The sequence below is a fragment of the Oncorhynchus tshawytscha genome, unplaced genomic scaffold (assembly GCF_018296145.1).
Source record: "Oncorhynchus tshawytscha isolate Ot180627B unplaced genomic scaffold, Otsh_v2.0 Un_scaffold_1341_pilon_pilon, whole genome shotgun sequence".
Classification (NCBI taxonomy): Eukaryota; Metazoa; Chordata; class Actinopteri; order Salmoniformes; family Salmonidae; genus Oncorhynchus; species Oncorhynchus tshawytscha.
The window spans coordinates 488,083-502,794 of NW_024609828.1; the positions used below are offsets into that span (position 1 = coordinate 488,083).

Consider the following 14,712-nt stretch of genomic DNA (forward strand, 5'->3'; position numbering starts at 1 on the left):
TATTTCCATGATGACAACTTGTTTTCTCAGGGCTCTCTCTTGTCCCCCTGCAGCAGTATTGAACTACGATACATATAGAATCGTGGGAATCGCAATACATGTCGGATCGGCACCATCATCTCCATACATCATCTTCAGTGGACAGATCATGTAGACTGAAGAATCGGCCAGGACTCAATGGGATGCGTGAGATAACGAGCAGCATTAGTTCCATTTTGGGGTTTTCATCACTGGTTATATGGACGTATCAGGATTGGGCGAAGGCGGTGCTTAAACTGCGAAGGTAGAGACTACATTTTTGACGGAACTCTCAATGAGTGCAGACATTAATCACGCAGCAGAACAAATTACACAATATTTAACTTCTGGGTTAACAGATTAAGCCGTTTGTGTGTCTACATCAGGCCTGCATCCCAGGTTACCCAGAGAGACATAGCTGTACCATACAGTAAGAGGACCCTGTAGACAGAGGTACTGTAGGGTGAGGGTCAGCTCCCAGGTTACCCAGAGAGACATAGCCGTACCATACAGTAAGAGGACCCTGTAGACAGAGGTACTGTAGGGTGAGGGTCAGCTCCCAGGTTACCCAGAGAGACATAGCCGTACCATACAGTAAGAGGACCCTGTAGACAGAGGTACTGTAGGGTGAGGGTCAGCTCCCAGGTTACCCAGAGAGACATAGCCGTACCATACAGTAAGAGGACCCTGTAGACAGAGGTACTGTAGGGTGAGGGTCAGCTCCCAGGTTACCCAGAGAGACATAGCCGTACCATACAGTAAGAGGACCCTGTAGACAGAGGTACTGTAGGGTGAGGGTCAGCTCCCAGGTTACCCAGAGAGACATAGCCGTAAGAGGACCCTGTAGACAGGTACAGTAAGAGGACCCTGTAAGAGGAGACAGAGGTACTGTAGGGTGAGGGTCAGCTCCCAGGTTACCCAGAGAGACATAGCCGTACCATACAGTAAGAGGACCCTGTAGACAGAGGTACTGTAGGGTGAGGGTCAGCTCCCAGGTTACCCAGAGAGACATAGCCGTACCATACAGTAAGAGGACCCTGTAGACAGAGGTACTGTAGGGTGAGGGTCAGCTCCCAGGTTACCCAGAGAGACATAGCCGTACCATACAGTAAGAGGACCCTGTAGACAGAGGTACTGTAGGGTGAGGGGGTCAGCTCCCAGGTTACCCAGAGAGACATAGCCGTACCATACAGTAAGAGGACCCTGTAGACAGAGGTACTGTAGGGTGAGGGTCAGCTCCCAGGTTACCCAGAGAGACATAGCCGTACCATACAGTAAGAGGACCCTGTAGACAGAGGTACTGTAGGGTGAGGGTCAGCTCCCAGGTTACCCAGAGAGACATAGCCGTACCATACAGTAAGAGGACCCTGTAGACAGAGGTACTGTAGGGTGAGGGTCAGCTCCCAGGTTACCCAGAGAGACATAGCCGTACCATACAGTAAGAGGACCCTGTAGACAGAGGTACTGTAGGGTGAGGGTCAGCTCCCAGGTTACCCAGAGAGACATAGCCGTACCATACAGTAAGAGGACCCTGTAGACAGAGGTACTGTAGGGTGAGGGTCAGCTCCCAGGTTACCCAGAGAGACATAGCTTGTGACCATACAGTAAGAGGACCCTGTAGACAGAGGTACTGTAGGGTGAGGGTCAGCTCCCAGGTTACCCAGAGAGACATAGCCGTAACATACAGTAAGAGGACCCTGTAGACAGAGGTACTGTCCAGGGTGAGGGTCAGCTCCCAGGTTACCCAGAGAGACATAGCCGTACCATACAGTAAGAGGACCCTGTAGACAGAGGTACTGTAGGGTGAGGGTCAGCTCCCAGGTTACCCAGAGAGACATAGCCGTACCATACAGTAAGAGGACCCTGTAGACAGAGGTACTGTAGGGTGAGGGTCAGCTCCCAGGTTACCCAGAGAGACATAGCCGTACCATACAGTAAGAGGACCCTGTAGACAGAGGTACTGTAGGGTGAGGGTCAGCTCTTACATTCTTTCCACTAACAGTCTTGTGACAGATCACCTGCGTTGTAGCTAATGCGTTTCAAAATGAACGTGTTACATAATCAGATGACTTTAATGTGTAACGGAGTAAAGTAACACATGACTCTATCTCTTCCGGCCGTGTGTTTCCATGATCCAATCTCCACTTGTTTCCACATTTAGTTCTGGAGCGAGCTAAGAAAGAGAAATGTCATGACAGCTGCTGTCCATAGAGATGTATAGAGCCCACTCCTTTGATCTTTGCCGTTGTGGCTCAGTTGTTAGAGCATGGCACTTGTGTTCAATTCCCACGGGGGACCAGTAAGAAGATGTTTTACTACAGTAAGTCGCTCTGGATAAGAACGTCTGCTAAATGACTCAAATTAAAATGTTCAAAAATAAATAGTGCACTACTTTTGACCAGGGTCCATATGTAAGGAATAGGCAGCCATTTGGGACACCCCCTCAGTCACTGCATAGCCTTGCCAGTGAGATGATAACATCCAGTCAGAGGCTAACTCTTACCCTGTGGTTCACTCATCTGAGTCTAATGTTGACTGTTTACTCACAACCGGCTAACTGTCTGCCTCCTCTGTTACATTCAGTCAACACCCCTCCCACCTGTCTCCTCCCTGTTGTTAGCAACAGAAAGACACCCCTCCTAGAGGAGAGAGATGTCTCCCTCCTCTGAGTTACACTCAGACAAGAATGAGGAAAAAGCCATCTGGGTTAAAAACAGAGAGACCCCTCCTACAAGAAAGAGAGTTGAGCCTGTCAGTCAACACCCACCCTGGTCTCCCTCCTCTGTTACAACCCAGTCCGTACCCCTCCCACCTGTCTCCCCCCTGTTACATTCAGTCTCCCTCCACCTGTCTACCCTGCTCTGTGTGGCTACCTCAGTCAACACACATCCTACCTGTCAGAGGCACTGTTGTTCTCAGGTTCAGAGTCAACATACCCGTCCTACCTGTCTCCTGGTCTGTTGTTACATCAGCTCAACACCCCTCCTACCTGTCTCATCCTCTGTTGTTACATTCAGTCAACACCCCTCCTACCTGTCTCCTACTCTGTTGTTACATTCAGTCAACACCCATCCTACCTGTCTCCTCCTCTGTTGTTACATTCAGTCAACACCCCTCCTACCTGTCTCCTCCTCTGTTGTTACATTCAGTCAACACCCCTCCTACCTGTCTCCTTCTCTGTTGTTACATTCAGTCAACACCCCTCCTACCTGTCTCCTCCTACCTGTCTACCCTCCCTCTGTTGTTACACTCAGTCACACACACCCCCCTCCTACCTGTCTCCTCCTCTGTTGTTACACTCAGTCAACACCCCTCCTACCTGTCTCCTACTCTGTTGTTACACTCAGTCAACACCCCTCCTACCTGTCTCCCTCTCTGTTACACTCAGTCAACACCCCTCCTACCTGTCTCCTCCTCTGTTGTTACACTCAGTCAACACCCCTCCTACCTGTCTCCTCCTCTGTTGTTACACTTCAGTCAACACCCCTCCTACCTGTCTCCTCCTCTGTTGTTACACTCAGTCAACACCCCCTCCTACCTGTCTCAACACCCCTCCTCTCTGTTGTTACACTCAGTCAACACCCCTCCTACCTGTCTCCTCCTCTGTTGTTACTCAGTCAACACCCTCCTACCTGTCTCCTCCTCTGTTGTTACATTCAGTCAACACCCCTCCTACCTGTCTCCTCTCCTCTCTGTTACATTTAGTCAACACCCCTCCTACCTGTCTCCTACTCTCTGTTTGTTACATTCCAGTCAACACCCCTCCTACCTGTCTCCTCCTCTGTTGTTACATTCAGTCAACACCCCTCCTACCTGTCTCCTCCTCTGTTGTTACATTCAGTCAACACCCCTCCTACCTGTCTCCTCCTCTGTTGTTACATTCAGTCAACACCCCTCCCACCTGTCTCCTCCTCTGTTGTTACACTCAGTCAACACTCCTCCTACCTGTCTCCTACTCTGTTGTTACATTCAGTCAACACCCCTCCCACCTGTCTCCTACTCTGTTATCTCTTATGTCTGTCTCTTTCCGTTTTGTCACCATAGCCCCATATACCACCCACCACTGCGACCTGTATGCTCTCGTCGGCTGCCCCATGCTACATATTCGCCGCCAGACCCACTGGGTCCAGGTAATCTATAAGTCTATGCTAAGGTCAGCCTTATCTCAGCTCACTGGTCACCATAGCAATAGCCACCCGTAGCACGCTGGTCATGCCAAAAGCCAACACCCCCTTTAGCCGCCTTTCCTTCCAGTTCTCTGCTGCCAGTGACTGGAACTAATTGCAAACCAAGCTGAAGTTGGAGACTTATATCTCATTCACTAACTTTAAACATCAGTTATCTGAGCAGCTTACCGGTCGCTGCAGCTGTACACAGCCCATCTATAAATAGATCATACAATCTACCTACCTCATCCCCAGATTGTTGTTACTTACTTTTTTGCTCTTCTGCACACCAGTATTTCTACTTGCACATCATCATCTGCACATCTATCACTCCAGTGTTAATTTGCCAAATTGTAACTACTTCGCTACTATGGCCTATTTATTGCCTTACCTCCTCACGCCATATATACTTTTTCTATTGTGTTATTGACTGTACGTTTGTTTGTTCCATGTGTAACTCTGTGTTGTTTGTGTCGCACTGCTTTGCTTTATCTTGGCCAGGTCATAGTTGTAAATGAGAACTTGTTCTCAACTGGTCTACCTGGTTAAATAAAGGTGAAATAAAATAAATGTAAAAACAAATATATCTTCCCTGCTCTCCTCTCTACTTGTCTTTCTATTCTGTGTCTCTCCTCTCTACTTGTCTTTCTATTGTGTGTCTCTCCTCTACTTGTCTTTCTATTCTGTGTCTCTCCTCTACTTGTCTTTCTATTCTGTGTCTCTCCTCTCTACTTGTCTTTCTATTGTGTGTCTCTCCTCTACTTGTCTTTCTATTCTGTGTCTCTCCTCTCTACTTGTCTTTCTATTGTGTGTCTCTCCTCTACTTGTCTTTCTATTCTGTGTCTCTCCTCTACTTGTCTTTCTATTGTGTCTCTCCTCTCTACTTGTCTTTCTATTGTGTGTCTCTCCTCTACTTGTCTTTCTATTCTGTGTCTCTCCTCTACTTGTCTTTCTATTCTGTGTCTCTCCTCTACTTGTCTTTCTATTGTGTCTCTCCTCTCTACTTGTCTTTCTATTGTGTGTCTCTCCTCTCTACTTGTCTTTCTATTCTGTGTCTCTCCTCTACTTGTCTTTCTATTCTGTGTCTCTCCTCTACTTGTCTTTCTATTCTGTGTCTCTCCTCTACTTGTCTTTCTATTCTGTGTCTCTCCTCTCTACTTGTCTTTCTATTCTGTGTCTCTCCTCTACTTGTCTTTCTATTCTGTGTCTCTCCTCTACTTGTCTTTCTATTCTGTGTCTCTCCTCTACTTGTCTTTCTATTCTGTGTCTCTCCTCTACTTGTCTTTCTATTGTGTGTCTCTCCTCTCTACTTGTCTTTCTATTGTGTGTCTCTCTCTTGTCTTTCTACTTGTCTTTCTACTTGTCTTTCTATTCTGTGTCTCTCCTCTCTACTTGTCTTTCTATTGTGTGTCTCTCTCTCTACTTGTCTTTCTATTCTGTGTCTCTCTCTCTCTACTTGTCTTTCTATTGTGTGTCTCTCCTCTACTTGTCTTTCTATTGTGTCTCTCCTCTCTACTTGTCTTTATATTGTGTCTCTCCTCTCTACTTGTCTTTCTATTGTGTGTCTCTCCTCTCTACATGTCTTTCTATTGTGTGTCTCTCCTCTCTACTTGTCTTTCAATTCTGTGTCTCTCCTCTACTTGTCTTTCTATTCTGTGTCTCTCCTCTACTTGTCTTTCTATTCTGTGTCTCTCCTCTACTTGTCTTTCTATTGTGTGTCTCTCCTCTCAACTTGTCTTTCTATTGTGTGTCTCTCCCCTCTACTTGTCTTTCTATTGTGGGTCTCTCCTCTACTTGTCTTTCTATTGTGTGTCTCTCCTCTACTTGTCTTTCTATTGTGGGTCTCTCCTCTACTTGTCTTTCTATTGTGTGTCTCTCCTCTCTACTTGTCTTTCTATTCTGTGTCTCTCCTCTCTACTTGTCTTTCTATTCTGTGTCTCTCCTCTCTACTTGTCTTTCTATTCTGTGTCTCTCCTCTACTTGTCTTTCTATTCTGTGTCTCTCCTCTACTTGTCTTTCTATTCTGTGTCTCTCCTCTCTACTTGTCTTTCTATTCTGTGTCTCTCCTCTACTTGTCTTTCTATTCTGTGTCTCTCCTCTACTTGTCTTTCTATTCTGTGTCTCTCCTCTCTACTTGTCTTTCTTCTGTGTCTCTCCTCTCTACTTGTCTTTCTACTTGTCTTTCTGTGTCTCTCCTCTACTTGTCTTTCTATTGTGTGTCTCTCCTCTACTTGTCTTTCTACTTGTCTTGTCTTTCTATTGTGTGTCTCTCCTCTACTTGTCTTTCTATTCTGTGTCTCTCCTCTACTTGTCTTTCTATTGTGTGTGTCTCTCCTCTACTTGTCTTTCTTGTCTTTCTATTGTGTCTCTCCTCTCTACTTGTCTTTCTATTGTGTGTCTCTCCTCTCTACTTGTCTTTCTATTCTGTGTCTCTCCTCTCTTGTCTTTCTTGTCTTTCTATTGTGTTTCTCTCTGTGTCTCTCCTCTACTTGTCTTTCTATTCTGTGTCTCTCTCTTTCTACTTGTCTTTCTATTCTGTGTCTCTCCTCTCTACTTGTCTTTCTATTCTGTGTCTCTCCTACTTGTCTTTCTACTTGTCTTTCTATTGTCTTTCTATTGTGTCTCTCTCTCTACTTGTCTTTCTCTACTTGTCTTTCTATTCTGTGTCTCTCCTCTACTTGTCTTTCTATTGTGTGTCTCTCCTCTACTTGTCTTTCTATTCTGTGTCTCTCCTCTCTACTTGTCTTTCTATTCTGTGTCTCTCTTGTCTCTACTTGTCTTTCTTTTCTGTGTCTCTCCTCTACTTGTCTTTCTATTGTGTGTCTCTCCTCTCTACTTGTCTTTCTGTGTCTTTCTATTGTGTGTCTCTCCTCTACTTGTCTTTCTATTCTGTGTCTCTCCTCTACTTGTCTTTCTATTGTGTGTCTCCTCTACTTGTCTTTCTTGTCTTTCTGTCTTTCTGTGTCTCTCCTCTACTTGTCTTTCTGTTCTGTCTTTCTCTGTGTCTCTCCCTCTACTTGTCTTTCTATTCTGTGTCTCTCTCTCTACTTGTCTTTCTATTCTGTGTCTCTACTTGTCTTTCTATTCTGTGTCTCTCCTCTACTTGTCTTTCTATTCTGTGTCTCTCCTCTACTTGTCTTTCTATTGTGTGTCTCTCCTCTCTACTTGTCTTTCTATTCTGTGTCTCTCCTCTCTACTTGTCTTTCTATTGTGTGTCTCTCCTCTCTTGTCTTTTGTCTTTCCTCTACTTGTCTTTTGTGTGTCTCTCCTCTACTTGTCTTTCTTGTCTTTCTATTGTGTGTCTCTCCTCTCTACTTGTCTTTCTATTCTGTGTCTCTCCTCTACTTGTCTTTCTATTGTGTGTCTCTCCTCTCTACTTGTCTTTCTATTGTGTGTCTCTCTCTCTACTTGTCTTTCTATTGTGTGTCTCTCCTCTCTACTTGTCTTTCTATTCTGTGTCTCTCCTCTCTACTTGTCTTTCTATTCTGTGTCTCTCCTCTCTACTTGTCTTTCTATTCTGTGTCTCTCCTCTCTACTTGTCTTTCTATTCTGTGTCTCTCCTCTCTACTTGTCTTTCTATCTGTGTCTCTCCTCTCTACTTGTCTTTCTATTCTGTGTCTCTCCTTTCTACTTGTCTTTCTATTGTGTGTCTCTCCTCTCTACTTGTCTTTCTATTCTGTGTCTCTCCTCTCTACTTGTCTTTCTATTCTGTGTCTCTCCTCTCTACTTGTCTTTCTATTGTGTGTCTCTCTACTTGTCTTTCTATTCTGTGTCTCTTGTCTTTGTCTTTCTATTCTGTCTCTCTCTTGTCTTTCTACTTGTCTTTCTACTTGTCTGTGTCTCTCCTCTACTTGTCTTTCTATTCTGTGTCTCTCCTCTACTTGTCTTTCTATTCTGTGTCTCTCCTCTACTTGTCTTTCTATTCTGTGTCTCTCCTCTCTACTTGTCTTTCTATTCTGTGTCTCTACTTGTCTTTCTATTCTGTGTCTCCTCTCTACTTGTCTTTCTATCTCTGTCTTTCTTTGTGTCTCTCTCTACTTGTCTTGTCTTTCTATTCTGTGTCTCTCTCTCTACTTGTCTTTCTATTCTGTGTCTCTCCTCTCTACTTGTCTTTCTATTCTGTGTCTCTCCTCTACTTGTCTTTCTATTCTGTGTCTTGTCTCTCTCTACTTGTCTTGTCTTTCTTGTCTTTCTATTCTGTGTCTCTCCTCTACTTGTCTTTCTATTCTGTCTCTCTCTACTTGTCTTTCTACTTGTCTTTCTTGTCTTTCTGTGTCTCTCCTCTCTACTTGTCTTTCTATTCTGTGTCTCTCCTCTCTACTTGTCTTTCTATCCTGTGTCTCTCCTCTCTACTTGTCTTTCTATCCTGTGTCTCTCCTCTACTTCCACCTGTCTATCGTTCCTTCTCCTTCTTTCTCTCTCATAGCACTTATTTCTCTCTCTCTCTGCCTGTCTCTTATTTTCTCTCTCTCTCTCAATTTCTCCGTCTCTCTCTCTCTCTCTCAATTTCTCCGTCTCTCTCTCTCTCTCTCTCTCTCTCTCTCTCTCTCTCTCTCAATTTCTCCGTCTCTGTCTCTCTCTCTCAATTTCTCTGCCTATCTGTCTCTCTCTCAATTTCTGTCTCTCTGTCTCTGTCTCTCTCTCTCTCTCAATTTCTCTGTCTCTCTGTCTCTCTCTCTCTCTCGTCCCTCTGTCTCTCTCTCTCCATTCCTATGTCTCTCTCTCTCGCTCTCTCTCTCTCTCCGTCCCTCTGTCTCTCTCTCTCTCTCCATTCCTATGTCTCTCTCTCTCTCCGTTCCTAGATCTCTCGTCTCTCTCTCTCTCTCTCTCGTCCCTCTGTCTCTCTCTCTCTGTTCCTATGTCTCTCTCTCTCTCTCAATTTCTCCATCCCTCTCTCTTTTCTCTCTCTCTCTCTCTCTCTCCATCCCTCTCTCTTGCTCTCTCTCTCTCTCTCTCTCTCTCTCTCTCTCTCTCTCTCTCTCTCTCTCTGTCCCTCTCTCTCTCTCTCTCTCCCAATTTCTCTGTCAATTCAATTCAATTCAATTCAAGGGCTTTATTGGCATGGGAAACATGTGTTAACATTGCCAAAGCAAGTGAGGTAGATAATATATAAAGTGAAATAAACAATAAAAATTAACAGTAGACATCACACATACAGAAGTTTCAAAACAATAAAGACAATACAAATGTCATATTATATATATATATACAGTGTTTTAACAATGTACAAATGGTAAAGGACACAAGATAAAATAAATAAGCATAGATATGGGTTGTATTTACAATGGTGCGTGTTCTTCACTGGTTGCCCTTTTCTCGTGGCAACAGGTCACAAATCTTGCTGCTTTGATGGCACACTGTGGAATTTCACCCAGTAGATATGGGAGTTTTTCAAAATTGAATTTGTTTTCGAATTCTTTGTGGATCTGTGTAATCTGAGGGAAATATGTCTCTCTAATATGGTCATACATTGGGCAGGAGGTTAGGAAGTGCAGCTCAGTTTCCACCTCATTTTGTGGGCAGTGAGCACATAGCCTGTCTTCTCTTGAGAGCCATGTCTGCCTACGGCGGCCTTTCTCAATAGCAAGGCTATGCTCGCTGAGTCTGTACATAGTCAAAGCTTTCCTAATTTTGGGTCAGTCACAGTGGTCAGGTATTCTGCCGCTGTGTACTCTCTGTGTAGGCAAATAGCATTCTAGTTTGCTCTGTTTTTTTGTTAATTCTTTCCAATGTGTCAAGTAGTTATCTTTTTGTTTTCTCATGATTTGGTTGGGTCTAATTGTGCTGCTGTCCTGGGACTCTGTAGGGTGTGTTTGTGAACAGAGCCCCAGGACCAGCTTGCTTAGGGACTCTTCTCCAGGTTCATCTCTCTGTAGGTGATGGCTTTGTTGTGGAAGGTTTGGGAATCGCTTCCTTTTAGGTGGTTATAGAATTTAACAGCTCTTTTCTGGATTTTGATAATTAGTGGGTATCGGCCTAATTCTGCTCTGCATGCATTATTTGGTGTTCTACGTTGTACACGGAGGATATTTTTGCAGAATTCTGCGTGCAGAGTCTCAATTTGGTGTTTGTCCCATTTTGTGAAGTCTTGGTTGGTGAGCGGACCCCAGACCTCACAACCATAAAGGGCAATGGGCTCTATGACTGATTCAAGTATTTTTAGCCAGATCCTAATTGGTATGTTGAAATTTATGTTCCTTTTGATGGCATAGAATGCCCTTCTTGCCTTGTCTCTCAGATCGTTCACAGCTTTGTGGAAGTTACCTGTGGCGCTGATGTTTAGGCCAAGGTATGTATAGTTTTTGTGTGCTCTAGGGCAACAGTGTCTAGATGGAATTTGTATTTGTGGTCCTGGTGACTGGACCTTTTTGGAACACCATTATTTTGGTCTTACTGAGATTTACTGTCAGGGCCCAGGTCTGACAGAATCTGTGCATAAGATCTAGGTGCTGCTGTAGGCCCTCCTTGGTTGGTGACAGAAGTACCAGATCATCAGCAAACAGCAGACATTTGACTTCGGATTCTAGTAGGGTGAGGCCGGGTGCTGCAGACTTTTCTAGTGCCCGCGCCAGTTCATTGATATATATGTTGAAGAGGGTGGGGCTTAAGCTGCATCCCTGTCTACCCCACGACCCTGTGTGAAGAAATGTGTGTGTTTTTTGCCAATTTTAACCACACACTTGTTGTTTGTGTACATGGATTTTATGATGTCGTATGTTTTACCCCCAACACCACTTTCCATCAGTTTGTATAGCAGACCCTCATGCCAAATTGAGTCGAAGGCTTTTTTGAAATCAACAAAGCATGAGAAGACTTTGCCTTTGTTTTGGTTTGTTTGGTTGTCAATTAGGGTGTGCAGGGTGAATACATGGTCTGTTGTACGGTAATTTGGTAAAAAGCCAATTTGACATTTGCTCAGTACATTGTTTTCATTGAGGAAATGTACGAGTCTGCTGTTAATGATAATGCAGAGGATTTTCCCAAGGTTACTGTTGACGCATATTCCACGGTAGTTATTGGGGTCAAATTTGTCTCCACTTTTGTGGATTGGGGTGATCAGTCCTTGGTTCCAAATACCGGGAAGATGCCAGAGCTAAGGATGATGTTAAAGAGTTTTAGTATAGCCAATTGGAATTTGTTGTCTGTATATTTGATCATTTCATTGAGGATACCATCAACACCACAGGCCTTTTTGGGTTGGAGGGTTTTTATTTTGTCCTGTAACTCATTCAATGTAATTGGAGAATCCAGTGGGTTCTGGTAGTCTTTAATAGTTGATTCTAAGATCTGTATTTGATCATGTATATGTTTTTGCTCTTTATTCTTTGTTATAGAGCCAAAAGGATTGGAGAAGTGGTTTACCCATACATCTCCATTTTGGATAGATAATTCTTCGTGTTGTTGTTTGTTTAGTGTTTTCCAATTTTCCCAGAAGTGGTTAGAGTCTATGGATTCTTCAATTACATTGAGCTGATTTCTGACATGCTGTTCCTTCTTTTTCCGTAGTGTATTTCTGTATTGTTTTAGTGATTCACCAAAGTGAAGGCGTAGACTCAGGTTTTCCGGGTCTCTATGTTTTTGGTTGGACAGGTTTCTCAATTTCTTTCTTAGATTTTTGCATTCTTCATCAAACCATTTGTCATTGTTGTTAATTTTCTTCGGTTTTCTATTTGAGATTTTTAGATTTGATAGGGAGGCTGAGAGGTCAAATATACTGTTAAGATTTTCTACTGCTAAGTTTACACCTTCACTATTACAGTGGAACGTTTTACCCAGGAAATTGTCTAAAGGGGATTGAATTTGTTGTTGCCTAATTGTTTTTTGGTAGGTTTCCAAACTGCATTCATCCATCTATAGCATTTCTTAATGTTACTCAGTTCCTTTGGCTTTGATGCCTCATGATTGAGTATTGCTCTGTTTAAGTAGACTGTGATTTTGCTGTGGTCTGATAGGGGTGTCAGTGGGCTGACTGTGAACGCTCTGAGAGACTCTGGGTTGAGGTCAGTGATTAAAGTAGTCTACAGTACTACTGCCAAGAGGTGAGCTATAGGTGTACCTACCATAGGAGTCCCCTCGAAGCCTACCATTGACAATGTACATACCCTGTCCCTCTGTCTCTCTCTGTCTCTCTCCCCCTGCTGTTTCCCCTTCCATCTCTCTCTTCCCTCTCTCGCTCTCTCTCCCCCTGCTGTTTCCCCTTCCATCTCTCTCTCTTCCCTCTCTCGCTCTCTCCCCCTGCTGTTTCCCCTTCCATCTCTCTCTTCCCTCTCTCGCTCTCTCCCCCTGCTGTTTCCCCTTCCATCTCTCTTCCCTCTCTCGCTCTCTCCCCCTGCTGTTTCCCCTTCCATCTCTCTTCCCTCTCTCTCTCTCCCCCTGCTGTTTCCCCTTCCATCTCTCTTCCCTCTCTCGCTCTCTCCCCCTGCTGTTTCCCCTTCCATCTCTCTTCCCTCTCTCGCTCTCCCCCTGCTGTTTCCCCTTCCATCTCTCTTCCCTCTCTCTCTCTCCCCCTGCTGTTTCCCCTTCCATCTGCTCTTCTCTTCCCTCTCGCTCTCCCCCTGCTGTTTCCCCTTCCATCTCTCTCTTCCCTCTCTCCTCTCTCCCCCCTGCTGTTTCCCCTTCCATCTCTCTTCCCTCTCTCGCTCTCTCCCCCTGCTGTTTCCCCTTCCATCTCTCTCTCCCCTCTCGCTCTCCCCCTGCTGTTTCCCCTTCCATCTCTCTTCCCCTCTCTCCCCCTGCTGTTTCCCCTTCCATCTCTCTTCCCCCTCCCTTCCATCCCCTGCTGTTTCCCCTTCCATCTCTCTTCCCTCTCCTCTCCCCCTGCTGTTTCCCCTTCCATCTCTCTTCCCTCTCTCGCTCTCTCCCCCTGCTGTTTCCCCTTCCATCTCTCTTCCCTCTCTCTCTCTCCCCCTGCTGTTTCCCCTTCCATCTCTCTTCCCTCTCTCGCTCTCTCCCCCTGCTGTTTCCCCTTCCATCTCTCTTCCCTTCCCTCTCTCCCCCTCTGCTCTCTCCCCCTGCTGTTTCCCCTTCCATCTCTCTTCCCTCTCTCGCTCTCTCCCCCTGCTGTTTCCCCTTCCATCTCTCTCTTCCCTCTCTCTGCTCTTCCTCCCCTCTCCCCTGCTGTTTCCCCTTCCATCTCTCTTCCCTCTCTCGCTCTCTCCCCCTGCTGTTTCCCCTTCCATCTCTCCTTCCCTCTCTCGCTCTCTCCCCCTGCTGTTTCCCCTTCCATCTCTCTTCCCTCTCTCTCTCCCCCTCTCTCCCCCCTGCTGTTTCCCCTTCCATCTCTCTTCCTCTCTCTCTCTCTCTCCCCCTGCTGTTTCCCCTTCCATCTCTCTTCCCTCTCTCTCTCTCTCTCCCCCTGCTGTTTCCCCTTCCATCTCTCTCTCCCTCTCTCTCTCTCCCCCTGCTGTTCCCCTTCCATCCTCTTTCCATCTCTCTCTCGCTCTCCCCCCCTTCCATCTCTCTTCCCTCTCTCTCTCTCCCCCTGCTGTTTCCCCCTTCCATCTCTCTTCCCTCTCTCTCTCTCTCTCCCCCTGCTGTTTCCCCTTCCATCTCTCTTCCCCTCTCTCTCTCTCTCCCCCTGCTGTTTCCCCTTCCATCTCTCTTCCCTCTCTCGCTCTCTCCCCCTGCTGTTTCCCCTTCCATCTCTCTTCTTCCCTCTCGCTCTCTCCCCCTGCTGTTTCCCCTTCCATCTCTCTTCCCTCTCGCTCTCTCCCCCTGCTGTTTCCCCTTCCATCTCTCTTCCCTCTCTCTCTCCCCCTGCTGTTTCCCCTTCCATCTCTCTTCCTCTCTCGCTCTCTCCCCCTGCTGTTTCCCCTTCCTGTCGCTTCTCCCCCTGCTGTTTCCCCTTCCATCTCTCTTCCCTCTCTGCTCTCTCTCCCCCTGCTGTTTCCCCTTCCATCTCTCTTCCCTCTCTCTCTCCCCCTGCTGTTTCCCCTTCCATCTCTCTCTTCTCTCTCTCCCCCTGCTGTTTCCCCTTCCATCTCTCTCCCTCTCTCCCCCTGCTGTTTCCCCTTCCATCTCTCTTCCCCCTCTCTCTCTCTCCCCCCTGCTGTTTCCCCTTCCATCTCTTTCCCTCTCTCTCTCTCTCCCCCTGCTGTTTCCCCTTCCATCTCTCTTCCCCCTCTCTCTCTCTCTCTCCCCCTGCTTCCCCTTCCCTTCCATCTCTCTTCCCCCTCTGTTTCTCTCTCTCCCCCTGCTGTTTCCCCCCCTTCCATCTCTCTTCCCTCTCTCGCTCTCTCCCCCTGCTGTTTCCCCTTCCATCTCTCTTTCCTCTCTCTCCTTCCCCTGCTGTTTCCCCTTCCATCTCTCTTCCCTCTCTCTCTCCCCCTGCTGTTTCCCCTTCCATCTCTCTTCCCTCTCTCATCTCTCCCCCTGCCATTTGCTGTTTTTTCCTCTCCTTCCCTCTCTGGTTCTCTCCCCCTGCTGTTTCCCCTTCCATCTCTCTTCCCTCTCTCTCTCTCCCCCTGCTGTTTCCCCTTCCATCTCTCTTCCCTCTCTCTGGGGCTCTCTCCCCCTGCTGTTTCCATCT

The 14,712-nt window shown here is 46.3% G+C and overlaps 1 protein-coding gene across 1 annotated transcript in view; it reads left to right on the forward strand.

Moving 5' to 3' along the window:
• The window catches only part of pitpnc1a (phosphatidylinositol transfer protein cytoplasmic 1a), a 106,209-nt gene that overhangs the window by 48,424 nt on the left and 43,073 nt on the right, over positions 1-14,712 (forward strand). The gene's annotated exons all lie outside the window — the stretch shown is intronic.